Genomic DNA, 12236 nt, shown 5'->3' with positions numbered 1-12236 from the left:
AGGAGACTCCAGAGCTGCTACTTCTCACCATCTTTAAAAGGCATCAACCACCAAGGAGTCCCAAGTTTTAATATTTTTTATTTATGCTTGCATTGTGGCCATCTAGCACCTCCTAGTGGCAACTTGTGTGCATTACTCTAGCATTTTTGCTGTATATCAGCATCTAGTGGAACATTTTCTGCATTACCTTTGCATTTTTAGCTATTTATCACTTTTTTTGTGGTACCTTGTATCCATTAACCTTGTATCGTAGCTATCTAGCACCAACTAGTGGCTCCTTGTGTGCATTATTCTTGAATTGTGGCCATCTAGCACCATCTAGTGGCAACTTGTGCAAATTATTCTTGTATTGAAGTATTGTAGCCATCTAGCACCACCTTGTGTGCATTAATCTAGAATTTTTGCTGTATATCACCATCTAATGGAACATTTTGTGCATTACCCTTGTAAATACTTTTATGCCAAAAATGACAAAAGTATTCTTGGGGTGATACCTTTATTGGCTAACCAGAAAATATATATATATATATATGCGAGCTTTCAGAGCACAGAGGCTCCTTCTTCAGGCAAGATTACAAATGAATTCATAAGACAAAAGGCACAGCATTTGAGAGATGTTACAACAAGACATTTGTTCATGAGGTGTAAGTTGTGATGCCTCCTACTGATAAGTTAGGGAGAGCAAATTAGTTTTTTTGTTGCAAAATGAGAGGCCTTGGGAATGTTTAATTATCTGGAAGTGTGAATTGTGTCCATGTAGTGAGTCATAAAGCCAGGTGTTATATTTAGTCCTGTTGTCAGTGAATTGAACATCCTTATCAATTTGAATTCCCAAATTTTTCTTTCTCTGTTGCCCTTGAAGTGACCTTTTGGTATTAAAACTTTTAGATCTGTCATCCAGTGTCCCCGGCCAGAGAAATGTTTTCCCACAGGCGTGTCCAGTTCATTCTTAATTGTGTGTCTGTGTAAATTCATTCTCGTTTGCAGCCTTTGCATAGTTTCTCCAATATAAACTCCTTCTGGGCATCTTGTACATTGTATCATGTCACCACACTGGAGGATGTACATGAAAAGACATCCATGATTTTGTAGTCCTGATTTGTGTTGGGTATGCAGACTGTATTTGATGGTAATATGTGGGTACAAGTTTTGCATTTTTTGTTTTTACATGAGAATGTGCCGTCACTGATGGTGATGAGAGGACACTTCTGACAAGGAGATTCCTTAAGTTAGGGGGCTGTTTGTAGGAGAGAAGTGGTAGTTCTGGGAATATTTCTTTCAGTTTGTGGTCTCTGTGGAATATGGGTTGGAGATCAGCACCAATTTTCCTTAGGATGTTCATGTGGGGGTTGTATGTGACCACAAGAGGCGCCTGTTGTTGTCCTCCCTCTGTCTGTAATCCAGGAGGCTGCTTCTTGGGATCCTTGTAGCTCTGTGGATTTGAGTTATATTCGAATCTGTTCAGACAGTAAGGACAGAAAACTGCAGCTGCTCTCACTGAGGAATACATTCCTACAACAAGGATCCACTGGTAATAGATGAACAAATCCACAGAGCTACAAGGATCCCAAGAAGCAGCCTCCTGGATTATAGACAGAGGGAGGACAACAACAGGGTACCTCTTGTGGTCACATACAACCCTCACATGAACATCCTAAGGAAAATTGGTGCTGATCTCCAACCCATATTCCACAGAGACCACAAACTGAAAGAAATATTCCCAGAACTACCACTTCTCTCCTACAAACAGCCCCCTAACCTAAGGAATCTCCTTGTCAGAAGTGTCCTCTCATCACCATCAGTGATGGGCACATTCTCATGTAAAAACAAAAAATGCAAAACTTGTACCCACATATTACCATCAAATACAGTCTGCATACCCAACACAAATCAGGACTACAAAATCATGGATGTCTTTTCATGTACATCCTCCAGTGTGGTGACATGATACAATGTACAAGATGCCCAGAAGGAGTTTATATTGGAGAAACTATGCAAAGGCTGCAAACGAGAATGAATTTACACAGACACACAATTAAGAATGAACTGGACACGCCTGTGGGAAAACATTTCTCTGGCCGGGGACACTGGATGACAGATCTAAAAGTTTTAATACCAAAAGGTCACTTCAAGGGCAACAGAGAAAGAAAAATTTGGGAATTCAAATTGATAAGGATGTTCAATTCACTGACAACAGGACTAAATATAACACCTGGCTTTATGACTCACTACATGGACACAATTCACACCTCCAGATAATTAAACATTCCCAAGGCCTCTCATTTTGCAACAAAAAAACTAATTTGCTCTCCCTAACTTATCAGTAGGAGGCATCACAACTTACACCTCATGAACAAATGTCTTGTAACATCTCTCAAATGCTGTGCCTTTTGTCTTATGAATTCATTTGTAATCTTGCCTGAAGAAGGAGCCTCTGTGCTCTGAAAGCTCGCATATACAGTACAGACCAAAAGTTTGGACACACCTTCTCATATAAAGATTTTTCTGTATTTTCATGACTATGAGAATTGTACATTCACACTGAAGGCATCAAAACTATGAATTACCACATGTGGAATTATATACTTAACAAAAAAGTGTGAAACAACTGAAAATATGTCTTATATTCTAGGGTCTTCACAGTAGCCACCTTTTGCTTTGATGACTGCTTTGCACACTCTTGGCATTCTCTTGATGAGCTTCAAGAGGTAGTCACCGGAAATGGTCTTCACTTCACAGATGTGCCCTGTCAGGTTTAATAAGTGGGATTTCTTGCTTTATAAATGGGGTTGGGACCATCAGTTGTGTTGTGCAGAAGTCTGGTGGATACACAGCTGATAGTCCTACTGAATAGACTGTTAGAATTTGTATTGTGGCAAGAAAAAAGCAGCTAAGTAAAGAAAAACGAGTGGCCATCATTACTTTAAGAAATGAAGGTCAGTCAGTGCGAAAAATTGGGAAAACTTTGATAGTGTCCCCAAGTGCAGTTGCAAAAACCATCAAGCGCTACAAAGAAACTGGCTCACATGAGGACCGCCCCAGGAAAGGAAGACCAAGAGTCACCTCTGCTTCTGAGGATAAGTTTATCCGAGTCACCAGCCTCAGAAATCACAGGTTAACAGCAGCTCAGATTAGAGACCAGGTCAATGCCACACAGAGTTCTAGCAGCAGACACATCTCTACAACAACTGTTAAGAGGAGACTTTGTGCAGCCGGCCTTCATGGTAAAATAGCTGCTAGGAAACCACTGCTAAGGACAGGCAACAAGCAGAAGAGACTTGTTTGGGCTAAAGAACACAAGGAACGGACATTAGACCAGTGGAAATCTGTGCTTTGGTCTGATGAGTCCAAATTTGAGATCTTTGGTTCCAACCACCGTGTCTTTGTGCGACGCAGAAAAGGTGAACGGATGGACTCTACATGCCTGGTTCCCACTGTGAAGCATGGAGGAGGAGGTGTGATGGTGTGGGGGGGCTTTGCTGGTGACACTGTTGGGGATTTATTCAAAATTGAAGGCATACTGAACCAGCATGGCTACCACAGCATCTTGCAGCGGCATGCTATTCCATCCGGTTTGCGTTTAGTTGGACCATCATTTATTTTTCAACAGGACAATGACCCCAAACACCTCCAGGCTGTGTAAGGGCTATTTGACCAAGAAGGAGAGTGATGGGGGGCTACACCAGATGACCTGGCCTCCACAGTCACCAGACCTGAACCCAATCGAGATGGTTTGGGGTGAGCTGGACCGCAGAGTGAAGGCAAAAGGGCCAACAAGTGCTAAGCATCTCTGGGAACTCCTTCAAGATTGTTGGAAGACCACTTCCGGTGACTACCTCTTGAAGCTCATCAAGGGAATGCCAAGAGTGTGCAAAGCAGTCATCAAAGCAAAAGGTGGCTACTGTGAAGACCCTAGAATATAAGACATATTTTCAGTTGTTTCACACTTTTTTGTTAAGCATATAATTCCACATGTGGTAATTCATAGTTTTGTTGCCTTCAGTGTGAATGTACAATTTTCATAATCATGAAAATACAGAAAAATCTTTAAATCAGAAGGTGTGTCCAAACTTTTGGTCTGTACTGTATATATGTATATTTTCTGGTTAGCCAATAAAGGTATCACCCCAAGAATACTTTTGTCATTTTTGGCATAAAAGTATTTACATCGATTTTTCTGGCTAACACGGTGTAACGGGTCTGGGAGGCGGAACCTCTGAGCTACTATACAAGGGGGCGGTCCTTGTAAGGGAGCGGGTGGCGACCAGGGTAGACGGGCAGGCAGTCACAGCAGGTGACTGGGACAGTCTCTGAATGAACGGACAGGAGGTCACGGCAAGTGACCGGGGCAGTCTCTGGATGAACGGGCAGGAGGTCACGGCAAGTGACCGGGGCAGTCTCTGGATGAACGGGCAGGAGGTCACGGCAAGTGACCGGGGCAGTCTCTGGATGAACGGGCAGGAGGTCACGGTAAGTGACCGGGGCAGTCTCTGGGTAAAGGGTTGGTACGACCTGTGGCGGCAGATGATAGACGTGAGCTCCCAGGTGAGCAGGCGAGAGTCTCTGGATAATCGGGTGGTCACAGCATGTGACGGCGGAGCCTCCAGGAAGACCAACAGACAGGCGGCAGATGAGCGCTCCCAGGTGAGCGGGCAGGAGTCTCTGGACAGGCGGGTGGTCACAGCACGTGACGGCAGAGCCTCCAGGAAGGCTAGCAGGCAGGTAGCAGATGTGCGCTCCCAGGTGAGCGGCCAAGCTGGTCCATAGACAGACTGACAGGAGTAGGAAGGCAGACCGTCGGACCTCAGGCTAGCAAGCAGGTAGCAGGAATATCAGGCAGGAAACAGACAGCAAACTGGCAGGACTCTGGCAGGAATCAGGCAGGTAACTGGCAACGGGACCTGAGGGCTGAAGCAGAGTAGTGAACAGTGCAACAACATTGCTCGGGCACCTCCATTTTGGAGGAGGTGCCTTATATATGGTGAAGTCCTCCGGCCATTGGCCGGGGACTCCTTAGGACGGCGCGCGCGGCCCCTTTAAGAGGGAGGGAGCGCGCGCGCGCGCGCCCTAAGCACAGTGGCCGGGAAGGAGCGCGCGCTGCCAGCAGAGCGGGAGGAGGACGCCGGGCTCGGAGCAGAGCGGTGAGGGGAACAGCGTCCCTGCCTAGCAGAGGGCAGGGACGCCGGCGCTACAGTACCCCCCCCTTTAGGCCCCCCCTTTTTTAGGCCAGACAGAAATTTAGCAAGGATGAGAGGGGCATGGATGTTCTCCCGGGGCTCCCACGTTCTCTCTTCAGGACCAAACCCCTTCCAATCTACTAGAAAAAAGGTCTTCCCTCTTACCCTTTTGGTGGCCAGAATGTTCTCTACCTCAAATTCGTTTTCAGCGGAAACCGGAGCAGGAGGCGTACCTGTAGACTTGGAAAAAGAGTTAAGTACCACAGGTTTGAGGAGAGATACATGGAAGGAGTTAGGGATCCGTAAGTTGGCCGGGAGTTTCAATTTATAGGCCACCGGGTTGATCTGACTGATGACTTCCAGAGGACCGATGAACCGAGGCCCTAACTTATAGGAAGGAATCTTGAGCCGGACATACTTGGACGAGAGCCAGACCTTATCCCCTTGACGGAATTGAGGAGGATCCAGACGTTTTTTGTCAGCATGTCTTTTCATGCGCTCGGATGACAGAAGGAGTGCGGACCGGGTACTCTCCCATGTGGAGGAAAATTTGTTAACAAGAGATTCCGCAGCCGGGTTGTCCACCGAGGTGGAGACGGGAAACGGGATCCGAGGATGCTGACCGAAGACTACAAAAAACGGGGATTTGGAGGAAGATTCGCTCTCGTGATTGTTGTACGAGAATTCGGCCCATGGCAGGAGATCCACCCAGTCAGAATGGTGGGCATTAACAAAGTGCCGGAGGTAACTGGTCAGGATCTGATTGATCCGCTCCACTTGACCATTAGACTGTGGGTGGTAAGCGGAGGAGAAGTCCAGGGTGACGTCTAGCAATTTACAAGTGGCTCTCCAGAAACGAGAAGTGAACTGTACCCCACGATCCGACACGATGTGACGGGGCAGGCCATGAAGACGGAAGATGTGGCGGATAAAGTCTTTAGCCAGCTCGGGTGCAGACGGGAGGCCTGGCAGGGGAATGAAGTGAGCCATCTTGGAAAAGCGGTCAGCGACCACCCAAATGACCGTACAACCGGCAGAGACGGGAAGATCAGTAATGAAGTCCATCGCTATATGCTGCCAGGGGGCAGCAGGTACTGGCAGAGGAAGAAGGCGACCGGCTGGCAGGTGTCTCGGAACTTTGTTGCGGGTACAGGACACACAGGCAGAAACAAAGTCTATTACATCCTTGCGCAGGTTAGGCCACCAGTAGTGCCGGGAAATAAGCTGGAGGGTCTTTTTCTGACCGGCGTGGCCAGCTAGTTTAGACGAATGACCCCAGTGTAGGATCTTCTCCCGATCAGGTACCGATACGAACGTCTTACCGGGAGGGAGACGATTTAGACTCACGGGAGCCACCTGCATTACTCTGGCGGGATCGATGATATGTTTAGGTTCTTCCTCGAGATCAGATACCAGAAAGGATCGGGACAAGGCGTCTGCTTTGATGTTTTTGTCAGCCGGGCGAAAATGTAGAATAAAATCAAAGCGAGCAAAAAACAAGGACCACCGGGCTTGGCGCGGATTAAGTCTCTGGGCATGCTGGAGATAAGCCAAGTTCTTGTGGTCAGTGTAAATTATTACCGGGTGAAGAGCCCCCTCGAGTAGGTAACGCCACTCCTCCAATGCCAGCTTGATGGCCAATAACTCTCGGTCTCCTATGGAATAATTGCGCTCAGAAGAGGAGAAGAGTTTGGAGAAGAAGCCGCAAGTTATCATCCTCCCGGAAGAAGATTTTTGAGTAAGTACAGCTCCGGCTCCAGAGGAGGAGGCGTCAACCTCCAGAAAGAACTGCTTGTTGCCGTCCGGACGATGCAGCACCGGGGCGGAAGAGAAGGCCTGTTTTAAGGAAAGAAAGGCCTCCTCTGCTTCGGGCGGCCACTCTTTGGGATTAGTACCCTTACGGGTGAGCGCGGAAATTGGGGCAGTCCGGGAAGAGAAGTGCGGTATGAAGAGGCGGTAGTAGTTGGCGAAGCCCAGGAACCGCTGAATGGCCTTCAACCCCTCCGGTCGGGGCCATTTCTCGATGGCAGACAGTTTCTCTGGATCCATTCGTAGGCCGGTCTGAGAAATAATGTAGCCCAAAAATGGAAGCGAGGTCTGCTCAAAGAGGCACTTCTCATATTTAGCGAAGAGGTGGTTCTGCCTGAGCCTGAGCAGGACCTGACGAACGTCCCTCCGGTGAGTCTGGAGATCCGGAGAGAAGACCAAGATGTCGTCCAGGTACACCACTACGCAGGAGTAGAGAAGGTCCCGGAAGATGTCATTGACCAACTCTTGAAAGACGGCAGGAGCGCTACAGAGACCAAAGGGCATTACCAGATATTCATAGTGGCCGTCCCGGGTGTTGAATGCCGTCTTCCATTCATCCCCTTGACGGATACGGACCAGGTTGTACGCCCCACGGAGGTCCAGTTTGGTGAAGACTCTAGCCCCCCTCAGGCGATCAAATAATTCTGGAATGAGCGGAAGGGGGTACTTATTCTTCACCGTGATCTGGTTAAGGCCTCTATAGTCTATACAGGGACGGAGAGAGCCGTCCTTCTTTTTTACGAAGAAGAAGCCTGCTCCCGCCGGGGAGGTAGATTTCCGGATGAATCCCCTGGCCAAATTCTCCTCAATATATTCGGACATCGACCGGGTCTCAGCTGCGGACAATGGGTAAATACGCCCACGGGGAGGAGTAGTACCGGGTAACAGGTCGATAGGACAGTCGTATGGTCTATGAGGGGGTAATGTCTCTGCCTCCTTTTTATTAAAGACATCAGCAAATGACCAATAGGGAATCGGAAGTCCAGGTAGATTAGCTGGGGTAGGAGAAGGACGGACGGGATGAACAGGAACCAAACAAGTCTTATGACAGTCCTGTCCCCAGCGAAGGACTTCTCCGGTCTGCCAGTCAAGCACGGGTGCATGTCTCTGGAGCCAAGGTAGACCTAGTAAGAGGGCGTGAGAGAGTCCAGGCAGAACATGAAAAGAGATGCTCTCAGAGTGCAGCATTCCCACCTGCAGAGTTACGGATTCGGTGATGAGTTGGATGGGACGTGGTAAGAGGCCTCCATCCACAGCAGCGACAGATAATGGTACAGCCAGAGGTTTGGTGGGAATGCGGTATTTTTCTACCAGGGACTGTGAGATAAGATTCCCGGCCGCTCCAGAGTCAAGTTGGGCTAGTTCGAAATAACGATTCTCCCCGCAGATAATAGAGACTGACAGTAGCAGAGATGGAGAGGATTTATTCTTGTCTAGGTTGACCTCTCTGAGCGAACCTAGACACAGGCGTTTCCCGACCTCTCCGGGCAGGTACGGATCCGGTGCTCCTTACTGCCACAGTAGAAGCAGCTCCCTTCGGCACGGCGTAAGTCCTGACGGGTTTTGACCATCTTGGTCTGGTCAACCTGCATAGGCTCAGGAGAGTGTACCTGGGGAGAGACGGATTTCTGAAAAGTAGGAGCTAGACGTGGAAACCTCCTCTCACGGGTGACCTCTTTGGCACGCTCCTGGAACCGTAGGTCTATCCGGGTGGCAAGAGTTATTAGGTCATCGAGAGTGGTAGGAATGTCCCGACCGGCAAGTTCATCTTTAATACGGCCGGACAGACCCTCCCAGAAGACGGATACCAGAGCGTCGTTATCCCAGGCCAGCTCCGAGGCAAGGGTACGGAACCGTATGGCATATTGGCCCACGGTGAGACTTCCCTGACGGAGGCGTAGCAGAGATGATGCAGATGAGGTCTTCCGTCCGGGTTCGTCGAAGACTTTCCGGAAAGCCATGAGAAAGGCAGGCAAGTCGGACACCAGGGGGTCTCCTCTCTCCCATAGAGGATTTAGCCAGGCCAGGGCCTCCCAGGTGAGATGGGACATGATGAATGCAATTTTGGCCCGGTCGGAGTTAAACTGGTGGGACAGGAGTTCAAAGTGCAGGGTGCACTGATTTATGAAGCTCCGAGCCTGGGCGGAGTCGCCTCCGAAGCGAGGAGGTGCAGAAAGCCGGGGTCCGGGGTAGGATACCATGGTATTGGTGGGCAGCGGAGCTGCCGGGTTGCGAGTCATGGCACTGGCGGTGGTTGCTGGTGGAGCAGTCAGAGTGTCCAGGCGAGAATTGACATTCCGCAGGTGACCCAGGATGGACTCCTGTTGGGACCTCTGACGGGACAGTTCATGACAGAGGTCCGAGAGCGAGGGAGCTTGGGTGCCACCGGGTTCCATGGCCCGAGCAAACTGTAACGGGTCTGGGAGGCGGAACCTCTGAGCTACTATACAAGGGGGCGGTCCTTGTAAGGGAGCGGGTGGCGACCAGGGTAGACGGGCAGGCAGTCACAGCAGGTGACTGGGACAGTCTCTGAATGAACGGACAGGAGGTCACGGCAAGTGACCGGGGCAGTCTCTGGATGAACGGGCAGGAGGTCACGGTAAGTGACCGGGGCAGTCTCTGGGTGAACGGGCAGGAGGTCACGGCAAGTGACCGGGGCAGTCTCTGGATGAACGGGCAGGAGGTCACGGCAAGTGACCGGGGCAGTCTCTGGGTGAATGGGCAGGAGGTCACGGCAAGTGACCGGGGCAGTCTCTGGATGAACGGGCAGGAGGTCACGGTAAGTGACCGGGGCAGTCTCTGGGTAAAGGGTTGGTACGACCTGTGGCGGCAGATGATAGACGTGAGCTCCCAGGTGAGCAGGCGAGAGTCTCTGGATAATCGGGTGGTCACAGCATGTGACGGCGGAGCCTCCAGGAAGTCCAACAGACAGGTAGCAGATGAGCGCTCCCAGGTGAGCGGGCAGGAGTCTCTGGAATAGCAGGTGGTCACAGCACGTGACGGCAGAGCCTCCAGGAAGGCTAGCAGACAGGCAGCAGATGAGCGCTCCCAGGTGAGCGGGCAAGCTGGTCCATAGACAGACTGACAGGAGTTGGAAGGCAGACCGTCGGACCTCAGGCTAGCAAGCAGGTAGCAGGAATATCAGGCAGGAAACAGACAGCAAACTGGCAGGAATCAGGCAGGTAACTGGCAACGGGACCTGAGGGCTGAAGCAGAGTAGTGAACAGTGCAACAACATTGCTCGGGCACCTCCATTTTGGAGGAGGTGCCTTATATATGGTGAAGTCCTCCGGCCATTGGCCGGGGACTCCTTAGGACGGCGCGTGCGGCCCCTTTAAGAGGGAGGGAGCGCGCGCGCGCCCTAAGCACAGTGGCCGGGAAGGAGCGCGCGCTGCCAGCAGAGCGGGAGGAGGACGCCGGGCTCGGAGCAGAGAGGTGAGGGGAACAGCGTCCCTGCCTAGCAGAGGGCAGGGACGCCGACGCTACACACGGTACGACAATATAACTTTGTATTGTACATCGTGCATTACCCTTGAATTTTTAGCTGTATATTATCTTTTTGTAGTGCCTTATATCCAGTAATCTTGTATCCTGGCTATCTAGCACCACCTAGTGGCACTTTGCATGCATTGCCCTTGCATTGTGGCCATCTAGCACCACCTAGCTGCACCTTGTGTGCATTATTCTTGAATTGTGGCCATCTATCACCACCTAGTGGCACTTTGCATGCATTGTCCTTGTATTGTGGCCATCTAGCACCACCTAGTGGCACATTGTGTACATTATTCTGGCCATACAGCTCCATCTAGTGGCACCTTGTGTGCTTTATTCTTGCATTTTGGCCATTTAGCACTACCTAGTGGCACCTTGTGCACATTACTCTTATATTGTAGCCATCTAACACCACCTAGTGGCACCTTGTGCACATTACTCTTATATTGTAGCCATCCAACACCATCTGGCGGCACCTTGTGTGCATTATTCTTGCATTTTGGTCATCCTGCACCATCTAGTGACACATTGTGTGCATTATTCTTGCTCCCATCATTGTCCCAATCTTAGTGATTTCCCCAATCCTGGTCCCCTTCTTGTAGTAATGTCCCCATTCTAGTCCCATTCTTAGTAGTGTCACCATCCCGGTCCTCATCTTGTAGTAATGTCCCCATCCTGGTTCCATCTTGTAGTAACATCCCCGCTGCCACCAATTGTCAAAGATAAACAGCCGGGGGGTGACGCAAATCCCATCACTGTTACCACTTTGTCACAGATGACACTGAAGAGATCAAACAGATCCCACCGATGCCACCAATTTTTCACAGGAATGCAACTATCTGACGAATAATGGACGAGGCTGAAGCTGCTTCTACTACTAGGCCGGTTATTGGGAAACTCACAGTGAGTGTATGGTACATACACCTCCGATTCCAAAGCATTGAATATATGTATATACCCCCCGTACGATCACTGCCAGCTCTGCAATAACAAAAAAAACTACACGCTGTCACCACCAATTGTTTATTCAGGCCGATTGGACGCCCGTTACAGGTAGCATATGGCATCAGGGGTGCGGTTTACAGAGCAAGAGGAACAGAGATATTAAATTGGTATATTTAATCCAGAAAGGTAGGCAGTGTTTATAAAAATATACAAAGATGTTACAAAATGGGAACGACACAGTACGATATATACAATTACATAAAATGAAAGGTATAACGAAAGAGAATTACTAAAGCTGATGTCACGGAAATGGCTCAGAGCTTAGCGGAGGGAAGCGCTCCGATTAGGAAAATGGACAGAACCTACAGCAAGCTATATCTTCCCGAATGAACAATGACCCAAACCCAGATGCTGCTTTTTATTAACTCAGTTACGCTCACATTGATGAGCTCACGTAGGGAAGATTGTGGGATGTGCTGGGTCTGTTAGAATTTTACGAGATCCCTAACTTACAGGATATCTTCACCCCTGAAGGTTCCAGGTGGTAGATATTGACGTCATATTTCTTATCATGATTTTACCATTACATAGAGTTCTGCCTGGTTCGCATCATCTATCGGACCGTTATTAAGTTTGAAAGTTTCTAGTGGCTCCATGGCGCTGTGAGTGAATGTGTCACATCCATCCTGTAATGCACACGCCCGGGCTGAGCGGCCTGTGCGTGTGATTCCACTGGACCGTGCCGGAGAGTGAATGCCTGGAGGGAAGTAACTAGGTATTCACCCGATCCGACCAGGGTCGCACGACGGCATA

The sequence above is a fragment of the Phyllobates terribilis genome, unplaced genomic scaffold (genome assembly GCF_046119375.1).
Source record: "Phyllobates terribilis strain yellow unplaced genomic scaffold, ASM4611937v1 Scaffold_4__5_contigs__length_816908805, whole genome shotgun sequence".
NCBI classification, from domain to species: Eukaryota; Metazoa; Chordata; class Amphibia; order Anura; family Dendrobatidae; genus Phyllobates; species Phyllobates terribilis.
This window is presented reverse-complemented; position numbering follows the sequence as displayed.